Raw genomic sequence first — 18,077 nt, 5'->3', positions numbered from 1 at the left:
AACGGGTAAGTGCAAAGCTGGTACCTGATTTCTAGGCATGGTCGTTTCATTCTGGCTTAACTTAAGAGTGTATGCATCATCATATTCTTCACCTTTCTTAATTTCTAAGTAGAAGACATAATATATAAAGCATATGTTTACAATGATGAGCAGATAAAGTAAAATTAACCACTTCCCTACCACAGGTTTTTTCCAGTTCAAGAAAAGAGCAATTTTCACATCATGCTCTTCCCATCCATTCACCAATAACTTAATAATATCAGTACTTATCACACTGAAACAATCTATATATTATTTTTTAGCAGACAAACTAGGCTTTCTTTGGGCAGTACTTTTTGCTAAGAATTATTTTATATGAATTTTACAGGGAAGAAATAGAAAAAAATTACAATAATTCATCATTTCTCAGCTTTCAGCCATTGTAGTTTTAAAATTAAATGTGCTATTGTAGATAAAACGGACCCATTGTATTTGCCCATTTGTTCCGGTTATTACAACGTTTAAATTGTGTCCCTACTCCCTAGAAAAATGTATGGCAGTCATTGATGATCCCTGAATTGAATCCGGATGAAATCTGAACGGGTTTCATTCGGACCTCATCTGGATAATTACTGCACCTGAGTGGGTGTTTGCAGGGGGCTGGGGGGGGGGGTTAAACTTACTTAGCAGCCATCTTCTTTGATCCATTCCACGCTGCGTTCCAAGCTGCGTCACGTGACTACTACGCTTCCTCCTTCAACCCAGAACCCCCCCTGGCCACATCCACACCCACACAGGTGCACTAATTAGATGGATGAAATCCGAATGAAACCCATTCGGATTTCATCCTTAGCTCATCACTAATGGTGTTAACATTTTATTTGGAATTAAAGGTACATTTTTCAGTTTAGTGTTTTTTTTATACTATAAAAATAATTAGAAGCCTTTATTTACAAAAGCAACAGTAATATACCCTCATGACATACATATTTAAAAAGTCCCTAAGGTAAATATGTTTTTTTTTTAATGTTGTAATTTTTGTATTATTTTTCCAAATTTTACTTTGGAAACTATGCAGTAGGGGTGGAAGGGGTTAAAGAATAATACACATTTAATACATGTTTGAATGTAACAGTGTCTTATGGTGCATTTGGGTGTATTTTACTTTTTGACCACAAGATGGCACTACACTTAGTTCACCGTCGGCTGTTTACAGCAGATAGGAAGATATACCCCTGATCTGCAGGTGAAATATACAGGGTCATATACTGTACATACATACCAACGATCCGGAACTGGTTAACTAAAACCTTGACTTATTAAAGAGTAACTGTCAGGCTGCAAAAGCTAATTTAAACCTCTATTCTCCTGTTTTAAACAGTTTAAAAGGAAGCCAAAAAGGCAATACTGAAGTTAAAAATCTCTTACTTTGATGTTTGCTGAACAGCAAGGCTCCTAAAGAGGCCGGCAGGACGCATAACTTTTTACAAATTTTACTTTGGAAACTATGCAGTAGGGGTGGAAGGGGTTAAAGAATAATACACATTTAATACATGTTTGAATGTAACAGTGTCTTATGGTGCATTTGGGTGTATTTTACTTTTTGACCACAAGATGGCACTACACTTAGTTCACCGTCGGCTGTTTACAGCAGATATATATATATACCCCTGATCTGCAGGTGAAATATACAGGGTCATATACTGTACATACATACCAACGATCCGGAACTGGTTAACTAAAACCTTGACTTATTAAAGAGTAACTGTCAGGCTGCAAAAGCTAATTTAAACCTCTATTCTCCTGTTTTAAACAGTTTAAAAGGAAGCCAAAAAGGCAATACTGAAGTTAAAAATCTCTTACTTTGATGTTTGCTGAACAGCAAGGCTCCTAAAGAGGCCGGCAGGACGCATAACAGATACTGCAAAGCATTCTGGGGCTGCTCCTTCTCCCCACTGCACTCCCTTGGTCCTCCCCTTCATTTCCCTATCCCGCTCTACGGCTGCTTTCACAGTGAGAAGTTACAGGCTCATGTTACAGCAGCTTGTAACTTGCAGCCAAGCTCACAACACTGAAAAATCAATGTGCTGTTCACAGGGCACATGTTCTGTTAGAGTATACTGCATGAGTCCGCTACTGTTCCTAGCCACATGGCTAATTAATATTCACTGCACAGTAGTGTTGTCCGGATCATGAACCATTAGGATCTTTGATCCTGATCTTTTTTGTGAGTCGAATCATCAGGAAGCACCGTAAGGGAGGATATTACATCACAATTGGCTTCATACAAGACAGACAATCATGGAACCTGCCATGAGCTGTCAGGAGCATCATTCTCTGCAAATAATATATAAAAATTCTGTGAAATCCAAACGTGGACAGTGAAATGCATATGTAATGTAAGTACAGCCAATATTTAGCTACTGATATATGTTTTTTTTTTCTCTGAGACCCTATACCTAACAGCTCCTCTTTAAAGCTCCTCTACATGTGTACTCCTCTAAGCCTCTCCCCACCCATGCTACCCACCCTTTTTTTTGGCTAGGTTATTTATGTTGTGTGAATCTCCAAAAGGAGTACAGTCACTGTATATGAAGCAGCAGAGCTCGAATATTCGAGTAGCTCGAATATTCGAGCTCTTTTCCAGCTATTCGAGCTCGGTATTCGAGCTCCGAATAGCTGTAGCTATTCGAATGGGCTATTCGAGTACACTCGAATAGCCCATTCACTATTCGAGCTATTCGAGCAAACGGCGCTATTCGAGCTCGGTACCGAGCTCGAATAGCGTCATAGCCCAGATTGATGTCCTTAGAGCCAATCAGAGGGCTCCCAGGCCCTCTGACGGCAGCCAATCACAGAGGGGGACCCTGGCCAGCCCCTACCCTATAAATAGCGGCCGCCATGTTACGTTTCTCCGTCCTTGCCTGAGACTTGCATAGAGAGAGAGTTGCTCCTTTGTGCTTTGGCTTAGCAAGAGCTTTATTGTGGTCATTTACCTAGCGTTTTTGCTCACATACACCTCCTATACACACCTATATTGTTGTTAGTTAGTTAGACATTGTATTTTAGTTAGTAGCTTTTGTGTTACATAGAGACAGGCCAGCTGCTGCAGGCTTACAGCTTTAGGCCTCAGGGCCTTGCCTGTGTGGGCAGCTGTCCTCCTGTCCTCTGTTTATTTCTCTCTATTCTATACCAGTATTTCTGCTGTCCTTTACTACTGATTGTATTAGTATTGTAGTTATATACTGTAACTGTACTAGGACACTCACTGTCACTGTTCATAGGCTACTAGCTGCTCCTGCGTGTGTGCACTCACTGTCTGTGTACACACTACACACACTCTATTTCCTTCTGATAACTGATTGATTATTGTAATTGAATATTGTAATTAGTTAGTTGTACTTACTGTTACTACTTACTGTACTAGGAGTCTAGGACACTCAGTCACTGTTCATAGGCTACTAGCTCCTGCGTGTGTGCACTCACTGTCTGTGTACACACACTACACACACTCTATTTCCTTCTGATAACTGATTGATTATTGTAATTAGTTAGTTGTTTGTACTTACTGTTACTACTTACTCTTACTGTACTAGGAGTCTAGGACACTCAGTCACTGTTCATAGGCTACTAGCTCCTGCGTGTGTGCACTCACTGTCTGTGTACACACACTACACACACTCTATTTCCTTCTGATAACTGATTGATTATTGTAATTGAATATTGTAATTAGTTAGTTGTACTTACTGTTACTACTTACTGTACTAGGAGTCTAGGACACTCAGTCACTGTTCATAGGCTACTAGCTCCTGCGTGTGTGCACTCACTGTCTGTGTACACAGTACACACACTCTATTTCCTTCTGATAACTGATTGATTATTGTAATTAGTTAGTTGTACTTACTGTTACTACTTACTGTACTAGGAGTCTAGGACACTCAGTCACTGTTCATAGGCTACTAGCTCCTGCGTGTGTGCACTCACTGTCTGTGTACACACACTACACACACTCTATTTCCTTCTGATAACTGATTGATTATTGTAATTAGTTAGTTGTTTGTACTTACTGTTACTACTTACTCTTACTGTACTAGGAGTCTAGGACACTCAGTCACTGTTCATAGGCTACTAGCTCCTGCGTGTGTGCACTCACTGTCTGTGTACACACACTACACACACTCTATTTCCTTCTGATAACTGATTGATTATTGTAATTAGTTAGTTGTACTTACTGTTACTACTTACTGTACTAGGAGTCTAGGACACTCAGTCACTGTTCATAGGCTACTAGCTCCTGCGTGTGTGCACTCACTGTCTGTGTACACACTACACACACTCTATTTCCTTCTGATAACTGATTGATTATTGTAATTAGTTAGTTGTTTGTACTTACTGTTACTACTTACTCTTACTGTACTAGGAGTCTAGGACACTCAGTCACTGTTCATAGGCTACTAGCTCCTGCGTGTGTGCACTCACTGTCTGTGTACACACACTACACACACTCTATTTCCTTCTGATAACTGATTGCTTATTGTAATTAGTTAGTTGTACTTACTGTTACTACTTACTCTTACTGTACTAGGAGTCTAGGACACTCAGTCACTGTTCATAGTCTACTAGCTCCTGCGTGTGTGCACTCACTGTCTGTGTTCACACACTACACACACTCTATTTCCTTCTGATAACTGATTGCTTATTGTAATTAGTTAGTTGTACTTACTGTTACTACTTACTCTTACTGTACTAGGAGTCTAGGACACTCAGTCACTGTTCATAGTCTACTAGCTCCTGCGTGTGTGCACTCACTGTCTGTGTACACACACTACACACACTCTATTTCCTTCTGATAACTGATTGATTATTGTAATTAGTTAGTTGTACTTACTGTTACTACTTACTCTTACTGTACTAGGAGTCTAGGACACTCAGTTACTGTTCATAGGCTACTAGCTCCTGCGTGTGTGCACTCACTGTCTGTGTACACACACTACACACACTCTATTTCCTTCTGATAACTGATTGATTATTGTAATTAGTTAGTTGTACTTACTGACTGTTACTACTACTTACTTACTTACTGTACTAGGGACACTCACTCAGTCACTGTTCATAGGCTAGCTCCTGCGCGTGTTTGCGCGTGCGTGCACTCACTGTCTGTAGTGTACACACACTAAATTTACTTGTGATTACTACTGATTATTGTAACTGCTAGTTGTACTTCCTGACTGTTACTACTTACTTACTGTACTAGGGACACTCACTCAGTCACCTCACCCACCAACCCACTCCATTAAAGTACCCCACTTTTCACCCGCCCTTTTAAAAAACTTTTGTCTATACGCCCAAAACATCGAAGATGTCTGGAAGTGGCAGCCAGCGCGGTTTGGGCAAGGGGAAGGGCAGCAAGGGAATCAGGAGGAGAGGGAGCAGCATTGTGGCAGGCCGCGGCCGCGCCACCATGCACAGTTCCGCAGCAGCAGCGTCAGTGGCTAACATTCCTCCCATAGCCACTGGCCGTGGACGCCTTGAGCGCCGCCCAGCAGGAGCATCTGCAACTCACGCTGCAGAGACACAGCAGCAGCAGCGTGTAGCACCTGCTCCGATTTTCCTCCAGCCGGGTCGGAAACGTCCCATTGAGGAAAAGCATGCAGACACTGTGGTGCAACTCATGACGGAGGATGAGCAGCCCGCCATCAGCTCTGCATCCGAGGCCTCCACCCTCACCACCACCACCACCCCTGTTCGCAGCAGCCGCCCAGCAGGGTCTGGGGAGGAGGCCAGTTCACCGTCACAAGTTGGCGACCTGTCACTCAGCAGTATTTTTACCCCAGGCACCATCAGGGTATTGTCTGCTGTTGTTGGCGATTTTGAGGAGGAGATGCTGATGGGCACTTTGGGGGATGAGGGATTGGACAGCAAGACTGTGGCGACAGTCAAGCAGCCCATCCATGCATCAGGAGAGGAGTTTGGGGGGTCATCATCCCAGCAGGACATGTTTCAGGAGGGGGAGGATGATGATGACCCGGTGACAGACAGAGACTGGGTGCCACCACCTCCAGGGGATGTCGTCCTCAGCAGCTCTAAGGAGGAGGAGGAGGATGCTCTTGTGGGCCTTGCCAGGAGGCGCATCATTGCAAGCATTGGCAGCAGTAGGCAGGTCCCACAGCCTGCTGGTGTCTCAGGCTCAGCAGCAGCAGCAGCATCTGCCAGTACCACCACCAGCCGCACCCAAGCCCCCCCCCCCCAACCACCACAGGGAGACAGGCAGCAGCGCTTCCATGCCGTAGGGGGATGTTTCTGTCACCAATCTGGCGATATTTCACCATGCCCACTGTGTACAGCAAGTACGCCACTTGCAACCACTGTCAGCGGAAGTTGAGCAGAGGTGCAGACCCCTTAAAGTTCAGCACCAGCTCGCTCATCAACCACCTTGCTGCGAAACATTTCCACCAGCATCAGGAGTTCCAGAGGCTGAAGGCATCTGGTGCTGGCAGTGGCACCACACCCATCACTGCACAGCCTTCAGCAGCAGCAGCAACAGCAGCCACCCGCCCTCCTGCTCCTCCAGCAGCACCTGCAGGAGTGCGGAAACGCACTGCTCCTCCCCCCTCTGCAACTCCTGCCGCCGACACTGAGGCCTGTTCTGGCAGCCAGTCCTCAGTGGCCTCCTCCGCTGTGTCTGCTGATTCCCGTGCCAGCAAAAGGCCACGCCAGAGCCTTTTGAGCGAGTCCTTCCAGGGGGTGGTTAGGGCTCTGCCTCCCAGCAGCCGTCGCGTGCGGCAGCTGAACGGCTTGCTGGCACGGGCCATGTGCTCCCAACTCCTGCTGTACACGCTCATGCAGGAGGGGAGCGACATTCGTGCGCTGCTTGCTTGCGCAGCCCCAGACTGGCAGCTCCCCAGCAGACACTTTTTCTCTCGCAAGGCCATTCCTGCACTGCACCGCTTTGTGATGGCCAATGTGGAGCGAGGGCTGGAGCACGCGGTTGGTGAAAGGGTCCACGTCACCATGGACTCCTGGAGCAGCCGCTTCGGGACAGGCCGCTACCTGTCCTTCACTGTCCACTGGGTCAGCTTGGTGGAAGGGGGTGAGGATGGGAGAGCAGCAGCGGGCACAGCAGCAGCAGCAACACAGTGGGTGGTGCCACCCCGCAGGGTCAGGGGAACTGCAGCAGGTTCCTCCGATCCTCTGCCATCCTCCGGCACACCTGGCCAAACCCCCCGCCTCAGCAGCAGCGTGAAGGCCCGCCACTGCCAAGCGCTGCTGCACTTGGTCAGCCTTGGGAAGACCAAGCTGACGGCAACCCATGTGTTGGCCAAACTCCAGGAGCAGGAGAGGATTTGGCTGACCCCCAGAGGCCTCAGAGTCGGAGAGGTGGTGGCCGACAATGGGGCCAATCTGGTTGCCGCAATAGACAGGGGAAACCTGACCCACATCCCCTGTCTTGCCCACGTGCTGAACCTGGTAGTGCAGAAGTTCTTGCGCACCTACCAGGGGATGGGCGAACTGCTGGAAACGGCAAGGAACGTTGTGCGTCACTTCCGGTGCTCGGCTGCAGCCTGTGCGAGCCTGGAAGACGTGCAAAAGGAGCTGGATCTGCCACGCCATCGGCTGATCCTTGACGTTCCGACTCGCTGGAACTCCACCCTGGCGATGTTGGAGCGTCTGGTTGAACAGAAGCACGCTGTCAACCAGTACCTTGCCCTGGCCACTGTTTCCGCCGCTCAGAGAAGGGACAAGACCAGCAACATCCCGTCCATCGTCCCCGATGATGACTGGAGGCACATGCAGCAGGTGTGCTTAGTGCTGGCTCCCTTTCTGCAGGCCACTAACATGGTGAGCAGGGACCATGCTATGGTCTGCGAGTGGGTGCCCCTGGTTTGTCTGCTGAACAGGGCCCTCGATGCTTTGCTGGAACAGGGAGCGGCAGCCTTGGACCAGCAGGAGCGGCAAGCAGCTGCACAGTCCACCTCTGAGGGGGAGGAGGAGGAGGACTTGGTGGAGGTCCCTGACCTTGCTGCTGATGAGGGGGAGCAGCACAGTGCAGCTGAGTTGGTGCGGGGGTGGAGAGAGGATGAGGCTGACGAGGCAGAGGAGGAGGATGAGGACAGCAGCACTGCCGTCGATGTGCCAGCAGACGTGGCCCGCCTCTTCCCAATGGCAGCGCACATGCTGACGTGCCTGCGCAGAGACCCCAGGGTGATCCAGATGAAGCAGAGGGAGGACATCTGGATCAGCATGATGTTGGACCCACGCCTCAAGGGGAAGTTGAGCCAGTTCCTGCCGCCTGCAGGAGGAGACCCAGCGCAACAAATAAGGAGCTTGCAGCAGGCCCTTGTTGAGCGCTTGGAGGAAGCCTTCCCCCAGCCTTCCACCCCCACTGTCCAGCAGCCAGCACAGAGGCAGCAGCAGGTGCCTGCATCCAGCAGCAAGCGCCCCACAGACCTGCTGTCTCTCAGCCACGAGCTCTACAGGACTGTAGAGGCTCCGGCAGCAGTGACTAGAGAGGAGGTGCATGCAGCAGCATCCTCCACCGGTCACAGCCAGCGCCTGACCCGCATGGTGGCTGACTACATGGGGTCCTACAGCGGGCTTGACAGCGATGCCCCTGTTGATCCCATGGAGTATTGGGTCAAGCGCCTGGAGATCTGGAGCGAGCTGGCGCAGTACGCCCTGGAAGTGCTGTCCTGCCCCCCTTCCAGCGTGCTGTCCGAGCGCTGCTTCAGTGCAGCTGGTGGTGTGGTCACCGAGAAACGCTCACGTCTGTCTCACAAGTCTGTGGACAGACTGACGTTTCTCAAGATGAACCAGGCGTGGGTGGAAGGCGAGTTCCTGGCCCCTGTTGTCGGCGAGAGGGGGACATGAACTGGCTAAGAACCATCGTTAATGTGCCTTACCACCCTTTACCACCTCCTGGCTCCTGCTCACTAAGCCAGCCTGGTTCACTTTGACTATTACGTCGCCTGCAGCCACACATTTTACACCTACAGTGGGCTGCTGTGTACTGCCCTTCTGCTGTCTGTCTGTGTTTCCCACTGCCAGGGTACACAGATTTACCTTCTGCTGCCACTCTGCCACCAGCTATTACGTCAAACAATAGCTATATATCTGTGTAATTTGTTTTACAAACAAAACAAAAAAACCATAAAAAAAAAAAAAGGTTTAATTTTTCTGAGGTGCCCGGGTTGAAAACTGTGTTGTCCCAGTTGTGTATTGGACACGATGTGGGCTGCACGGCCGCTGTCTGGGACCTCCTGTTGTGTTCATTTACGGCCTGGTATCACCGCTAGGTACCAGGGCTATTATGTCACGCTGCCTGCCTGCTGCCACACTCACACTACTCCTCCATTCCTCCTGCTGCTGCTGCTGCTGTCTGTCTGTCTGTGTTTCCCAACGCCAGGGTACACAGATTTACCTTCTGCTGCCACTCTGCCACCAGCTATTATGTCAAAAAATAGCTATATCTGTGTAATTGGTTGTAAAACCAAAACTACAAAACCCTAAAAAAAAAAAAAAGGTTTAATTTTTCTGAGGTGCCCTGGTTGAAAACTGTGTTGTCCCAGTTGTGTATTGGACACAATGTGGGCTGCACGACCGCTGTCTGGGACCTCCTGCCTGCTGTGTTTATTTACAGCCCTGGTATCACCGCTAGGTACCAGGGCTATTATGTCACGCTGCCTGCCTGCTGCCACACTCACACTACTCCTCCATTCCTCCTGCTGATGCTGCTGTCTGTCTGTTTTTCCCACTGCCAGGGTACACAGAATTAGCTTCTGCTGCCACTCTGCCACCAGCTATTACGTCAAACAATAGCTGCTCACATTACTCCTCCATTCCTCCTGCTGCTGCTGCTGCTGTCTGTCTGTCTGTGTTTCCCAACGCCAGGGTACACAGATTTACCTTCTGCTGCCACTCTGCCACCAGCTATTACGTCAAACAATAGCTATATATCTGTGTAATTTGTTTTACAAACAAAACCAAAAATTCATAAAAAAAAAAAAAAAAAGGTTTAATTTTTCTGAGGTGCCCGGGTTGAAAACTGTGTTGTCCCAGTTGTGTATTGGACACGATGTGGGCTGCACGACCGCTGTCTGGGACCTCCTGTTGTGTTCATTTACGGCCTGGTATCACCGCTAGGTACCAGGGCTATTATGTCACGCTGCCTGCCTGCTGCCACACTCACACTACTCCTCCATTCCTCCTGCTGCTGCTGCTGCTGTCTGTCTGTCTGTGTTTCCCAACGCCAGGGTACACAGATTTACCTTCTGCTGCCACTCTGCCACCAGCTATTACGTCAAAAAATAGCTATATCTGTGTAATTGGTTGTAAAACCAAAACTACAAAACCATAAAAAAAAAAAAAAAAGGTTTAATTTTTCTGAGGTGCCCGGGTTGAAAACTGTGTTGTCCCAGTTGTGTATTGGACACAATGTGGGCTGCACGACCGCTGTCTGGGACCTCCTGCCTGCTGTGTTTATTTACAGCCCTGGTATCACCGCTAGGTACCAGGGCTATTATGTCACGCTGCCTGCCTCATTGACTGCATGCTGCCACACACTCATCCTCCTCCTCCTGCTGCTGAATTTACCTCCTGCTGTCTGTGTGTTTCCACTGCCAGGGAGCACATACAATGGTGCTTCCAACATGCGTGCGCCACCAGCTATTTGTTACGCTCAAAAATAGCTGCATTTCTTTAAAAAAAAAATTTGAAAAGAGAAATAAGTGAAGAAGAAGACGATATAGAAGAAGATGAAGAAGATGAAGAAGAAGAAGATGAAGAAGAAGAAGAAGAAGAAGAAGAAGAAGGAGAAGAAGATGAAGATGAAGAAGAAGAAGATGAAGATGAAGAAGATGAAGAAGATGAAGATGAAGAAGATGAAGAAGATGAAGAAGAAGAAGATGAAGAAGAAGAAGATGAAGAAGAAGAAGATGAAGATGATGAAGAAGAAGAAGATGAAGAAGATGAAGATGATGAAGATGAAGAAGATGAAGATGAAGAAGATGAAGAAGATGAAGAAGAAGATGATGAAGAAGAAGAAGAAGATGAAGAAGAAGATGAAGAAGATGAAGAAGATGAAGAAGAAGAAGAAGATGAAGAAGATGAAGATGAAGAAGATGAAGAAGATGAAGAAGAAGAAGATGAAGAAGATGAAGAAGATGAAGAAGATGAAGAAGAAGATGAAGAAGATGAAGAAGAAGATGAAGAAGAAGATGAAGAAGATGAAGAAAAAGAAGATGAAGAAGAAGAAGAAGATGATGATGAAGAAGATGAAGAAGAAGAAGAAGAAGAAGACAATATAAAAGAAGAAGAAGATATAGAAGAAGATATAGAAGAAGAAGATATAGAAGAAGAAGATATAGAAGAAGAAGAAGAAGAAGATATAGAAGATAAAGAAGAAGAAGAAGAAGTATATACAGTACTGAACAAATTTCTGGACACAACTTCTCTTTTCAACTTTTTTTTTTTAAAGGAACATCCCCACATAATCACTTGCTGTTGTTACTTGGAAAAAAAGAGGTTTCTTGCATCATTCACCCTCAAAACAAGTGTTGGAAGCTATTTAAGGCCATTTCGAATAGTCAGCTCGAATAATGAGCTCGAATACCGACTCGAATAGTGAGCTCGAATTCCGAGGTCGAATCGAATAGTTAAAATTATTCGACTCGAATATTCGACTGATCTCGAATAATTTACTATTCGAATTCGACCTAACTCGAATTTTGAAAAGGGGTATTTGAGCATCACTAATATGAAGGCTTTGTTTAAACAGTTAGTGGCCATGATGAGGGTAAGTGCAAAAATCACACAGATCTTTCAGGGTGTGTCTGAAAATAAAATTCTTATTTCTCTGCACTGCAAATAAACATACATAAAAATTAGACAAGCAAACAGCCAGACCCGGCCACCTGTAGTTAAATTATTAAAAACAGCAAAGTCAACCTCCGAGCAGTTCTTAACACTTAAGTTTCTGGTTGAGATAGTGAACTTACCCTCTTTTGTAGAGTTTTTGTTGTTGACTGTTGATTCCGGGCCACCTGAACGTCTGAACATAGAAGAGGTTGTGAGTTTATAATAAGAAGGTAAATGAACCAAAACCATCTATTCACAGATGAAGTAGTTTTCGCAGAGACTACCAATTAGGGCATACAGTTAATAGTGGGGTACATTAGTGTGTTCCACCTATATTTTAAAGTTAGTTGACTAGTAAGTGTTATCTCCCAGCCATAGAACTGAAATGTAGGAGACACGGGGCACGCGTCTGGAGGGTGACTGTGAGGGAATGGAGCATCACGTAATGATGGCGAGGGACCAGTAAGACTTCAAGGGGCTGGAAGAAGCCCCGCCCCCAAATAACTGGCCAATTTTTTATTTTAGTTAAAGTTTCTGTCAACCCTTTCACTGCCAGTCCGAACCTCTACTGCCAAGCAGTTTTTAGACATTTTGAGGCCAATACGGGGAGGGGGGCCGACATCATTCCTCCCTCCCTTCACATGGGCCATCCTCCTGTGCCCCCGCTGGAGCCAGCGGAGTGGTGTATAATTAACTCACCTGGTCGTTGGCTGCATACGGTGTCTCCTTCGGCAAGCACATCCTCTCTCTCCTCTCCTGATCTCTGTATGACACGTATATGCGTCATACAGACAGTAGAGGGGAGAGGGAGTAGGTGGCAGCCAGTGGGGGGACATGCGGCATGGAGGAGTGATCGGGTAAGTAATGACACTCCGACCACACATCCAGCCCCACAGGGAGGCAGACATGACATGCTGCAGCTCAATACAATAGCACACTGGCTGGCTGTGAGTCTGGTTCTCTTCCTACTCTGACTGCATGCTGTTAGTGTAAACACAGTATAAAAACGCTGCCCCTGTAATCTCTGTCGCCTGATGCAAATGTTTCACCTTGCCTCATGAGGGAACCGGCCCTGATGATAGCTATAGTAGGTGCAGTGAGAATTATGTAGCTAAAGCTGGACAGCCGTAGGCTATAAAATGCTTGTGGCTTTGCGTTGTGAGGTTATTGTATAACACGCTTACCTTTTACATCGTGCCCATATGTAAGAAATGACTACAGCAACAAGACTGATCAGTATCACAGCTCCGATCACAATCCCCGTGAGTGTTCCAGCATCTTCTTTCACCTGGTCTTTATCGCAAAAAAATGGATATAATAAAACATGCCTTTATTAGCGACAGTTCCAGTAGCAATGGATGTTAAACCTCGAAAGTAAGTTCAATAATTTACAATAGACCACAAATAGTACCCAATATGACATATAATAATAAGCATTAAATTGCACCGAGTTAAGGTGGCCATAAACCATACAATTTTTCAAATATCTTTTCGCTGGGGTACAAGTTATTATCATGGTTTCTCTTGAGTTTCAGAGAGAAGTGCATGGAGAGAATAATCAGGCCCTAACTGGTGCAATTGCATGGGCCCAAGAGGGCATTGGGCCCCTGTGCGGCTGCACGGTGTGCACGGGCCTATGTCTGCCTCTGCTGCTGCCTGCCTGGTAACTGCTCACTCTCACAACTGCTTGCTGCTGCCTGCTAACTGCTCACTGCTGCCTGGTAACTGCTTGCTGAGCACAGTTCAGCTGTCCGTGGAAAAGAGGCCTTAGCCCCCTCAGCTCAGAATGAAGGCTATTTTTATCAGACTTTCTTAGGCCCCCTTTCCATGTGTAGCCCCTAGGTGGTGCTGTTTCATTGTTTTCCAACATGCACTGTCTGCTCCTAAACAGAGTGGAACTTATAGGCCTGGTGCACACCAAAAACCGCTAGCAGATCCGCAAAATGCTAGCAGATTTTGAAACGCTTTTTCTTATTTTTCTGTAGCGTTTCAGCTAGCGTTTTGCGGTTTTGTGTAGCGGTTTTGGTGTAGTAGATTTCATATATTGTTACAGTAAAGCTGTTACTGAACAGCTTCTGTAACAAAAACACCTGCAAAACCACTCTGATCTAGAGTTTTTCAGAGCAGTTTGCGTTTTTCCTATACTTAACATTGAGGCAGAAACGCATCCGCAATCCAAAATCTGCAGCAGCCCGGGAGTATGCGTTTCTGGAAAAACGCCTCCCGCTCTGGTGTGCACCAGACCATTGAAATACATTACCCTAGCGGATCCGCACCCGCAAGCAGATCGCAAACCGCAGCGGAAACGCTCCGGTGTGCACTAGGCCATAGAGATGATTTTTAGTTCCGGGGGAGGAGAGAGGATGGGGAACAGGGTGTGGAGAGGGAAGAGGGTGGTGTGGAAAGGACACAAAACTGAACCCCTCCAGCCAGACTGTTTGCACAACACAAAAAGATTGCTGTGGGTAAGAATATCCCCATCATCTGAGAGGGAAGGAGAACACCCATCTGGACAGAGGGATCTGTGGACCATTTGTCTGCATTCCGCCCCAGGTTCATCTGAGACTGTGGACAGGAGTGGTTTGGCGAGAGGCTTCATAGTCATGTTTATTTCTAACTGAAAGCTGAGAATTGATTATAGTTTCTATAGGAGCCATCACAAAGATCTCTTTTCCACTGGATTTGCTGTTGACAGGATTTAGAAACCACTTTTTCTTCTCTTTTTTGGAATATGTGTTATATAGTTTGTCTTCATTTCCTGTGGATTACAAGTGCCTCTTTAAAGGGACGGAGCACTCTCAAAGGGCCCCAACGCCGGCCATCATAGAACTTCTATAGCCAGTGGATAGACAGGGACTTAAAGTGATAGATAGACTTATTCCACACTAACAAGGCCTCATATGCTATTGTTAAAGCCACACTGTTATTGATTTTACTATGATTATTGTCGGGTCCAGTTTCTGGACTGAGTCGCAGCTGGTACGGTGGGGAACCGAAATCTATCTTCAGCCGCTCCTTAGGGGGTGAGTGCTACACACGGACTGTTGATAGGCAGTGAAATGCCTCTCAAACTCTTACAACTGTCTGCTGCTGCCTGGCAACTGCTTACTGCTGCCTGATAACTGCTCACTGCAGCCTGGCAACTGCTTGCTGAGCATCCGTGGAAAAGAGGCCTTACTGCTCTTTCAAGCAAGAAAAGGTGTTGGTAGTGTGTGAGAGTGGTCACTCTTCAGAGCCTAATTCTAATTAGTTTGCTGATTGGATTGAAGCTTGAAAATGTGAGACCCCTTTAACCTCCTTGCCGGTTATCCTGAGCTGAGATATGGGTAACTCGCGCAGGATGATTGCTCCGATTTTCGCAATTTTTTTTCCCTACACGCAGCTAGCAGTTTGCTAGCCGCGTGTAGTAAGCGATCGCCGCCGCTACCCACCGATTCGCCGCTACCCGCCGTGCTCAGCCGCCCCCCTCCCCCCCAGACCCCAATCAGTGCCAGGCAGCGCTGAGGGGTGGATCGGGATTCCCTCTGACGTCGGTGACGTCATCCCGCCCCGTCGTCATGTCGATGGGGGAAGCATTGCAGGAAATCCCGTTCTGAACGGGATTTCCTGCTTGCGCAGATCGCCGGAGGAGATCGGAGTGGGTGGGGGGATGCCGCTGATCAGCGGCTATCATGTAGCTAGCGCTAGGCTAGCTACGTGATTTAAATAAAAAAAAAAAGTGCTGCGCTGCCCCCTTGCTGCAATAATTGGAACGGCAAGGGGGTTAAAGACTGCTGCCCTTTTTCCATCACCTTCACCTTTAGCCCTCTCACCAATGATGGATTTAGATTAAATGGGGCCCGAGGCAAGGCAGTAGCTTTGGCTCATACTGATGTTCCTGTTGGCAATCTGAAATTGGAGAGGGAATAGAGAAAGTGGGAGTTGGGGCTCCTGAAACCCACTAGGCCCCAGGCACCTACTTAGGTTGCCTTGTGGATGATCCTGCTCTGCCTCTCACACACTTATCGTCAGGCTCTCTGCTGGGCTTTCTACTGACTTCCAGTGCTCATAGTGTAACGTGAGTGTAACATAGTAACATAGTGCTGCACACACAGCCGTGCTGTGCTTCCACTGCTTGGATACAGAACTACTGAGCGGAGGGCAAGGCAGCCGAAGCCACCACTTCAGAATGTTCTCCTACCTGGGCCTTAACTGCCAGGCAAAAAAATAGCATTTTTCTTTTTTTACCTGAGAAGTTACTAGAGATGGTCAATAACAAACTAGTCATTTTGAGTTGATACAAATGTCTGAAGCCTCCTAAAATGGCTCTTTTTTCAGCCAGTCTATTAAGCATTAACCACCCTGGCATTCAATTTCCCCAGGATTTCCATGCAAAAAGTGTTTCACTTAATTTCCAATAATTTTCAACCATGTATAGTTATCTGTGCTACCCACAGCGTGCAGAACAAGCATCCAGTCACCCTAGGGAATCCCTGGGCAGCCAGCGGGGCTGTATGCGGAGGCTGTGCTGGCGGGGGTAAATAGATGTAGTCACCCAAGGGCTTTCTCCAGCAACGGCAGCAGCACTTCCTCCTCCATCTCCAAAGTCTCGTTCTCTGTACAGTTACTTTACGAGACTTGGTGATGTCTATTTACTCAACGGGCTTAGACGGGGGAGGCCAGGAGATCGGGAGGGAGAGGAGGGGGATAGGCCACCCGCACAGCCACAATAGAAGGGGATCCCCCCACCCGCACAGAGGGGGATTCCCTGCCCGCACAGCCACAATATAAGGGGGATCCCCCTGCCCGCACAGAGGGGGATCCCCTGCCAGCACAGCCTCCGCATACAACGGGGAACCCCTGCACATTCTCTGCCCCGCTGGCTGCCCAGGGAATCCCTAGGGTGGCTGGATGCTTGTTCTGCACGCTGTGTGGGTAGCACAGATCGCTACCCACAGCATGCAGTCAGGCATCCAGCCATCCTGGGGAATCCCGCTGATGAGAAAAAAATGCAGTCGGCGGGGCAGAGAAACAGGAAATCTCCCTGTCAGCATGGACGAGCTCAGCTCGTCATTAACGTTTTTTGCAAGTTTTTGCTGGACGAACTCAGCTCGTCCATACCGCCAGGGAGGTTAATGGATTAGCTGAAACGCCGCCATCACACGGCAAAATGAGGCTTTAATCACCCCCAAATACCAGGGCAAAAATCCACGACTTTCAAAGTCGTGGATTTTGCTGCACGGGGAGGCAGAGCTTTGAGCCGCAGCTCTGTCTCCATTCGCGTCAATCTCCTGCGGATCTCTGCCTCTTCCCACCCCTCATTGACGCGAATGGAGGCAGAGCTACAGCTAAAAGCCCCGGGCATTTTGGGGTGATTAAAGCCTCGTTTTGCCGTGGGATAGCAGTGTTTTAACTAATCTATTAATGCTTAAGAAGACTGGCTGAAAAGGGGCATTTTAGGAGGCTACAGATTCTCTTTAAAGAAAACCTGTAGTGAAAATTAAAAGTCAAAATAACCATACACAAGTCATACTTACCTGCTGTGTAGTCTGCTCCTCAATCTCTTTCTCCTCTTCTGTGTCCTGTTTGTCCCCTGTGATCAATGGAATTTTCCGTCCTCCATTTTGAAAATGGCCATTACCCCATAACAGCTTCCTGGTCAGCACACTGTTAAACTGTAATATCGCCCACTTGAGCCATAGGGAAATATGGACACATCAGTTCTCCTCTCAGCTGTAACTGACAGCAACCGATATACAACTGACAGCAACTGATATATTTCAGTTCTGACAAAATATTGTCAGAACTGGAAGGGATCATTGTTAGAAGAAAATGGTGAGCTTCTGAGAGGAACTGATGGCAAGGTAACTATGTAATCTTCATTTGAAGTTACCTCATGTGTTTATTTTAAATAATTTTACTCAGTACAGGTTCTCTTTAAGTTTATTTTTTGTACAGTTTTGCAGTGAAGAATCATTATACAGATAATGTTTTTGGTTGGTCCAATTTCAAGTTCCACAAATCTGGAGATTATTAAGATAAAATGTCCATCAAACTGAAAATATTGCCATCTCATTAGCCAGTTCTAGAATTCAATAGGCATGCCCAACTACTTGCTTGGGGCCCTGCATGTAGTTGGGGGTGCCTAGAGATCTAAAACTGACCATACATCGGACAAGCCTGCCCAATCATAACCTTTTACAGTATGTAGTAATCTCACTAGAGTCACAATATAATACAAGCCCCTGCATAATGGAGGCGTCCCT

Source organism: Hyperolius riggenbachi, chromosome 6, assembly GCF_040937935.1.
Source record: "Hyperolius riggenbachi isolate aHypRig1 chromosome 6, aHypRig1.pri, whole genome shotgun sequence".
In the NCBI taxonomy this organism is placed as follows: Eukaryota; Metazoa; Chordata; class Amphibia; order Anura; family Hyperoliidae; genus Hyperolius; species Hyperolius riggenbachi.
This window is presented reverse-complemented; position numbering follows the sequence as displayed.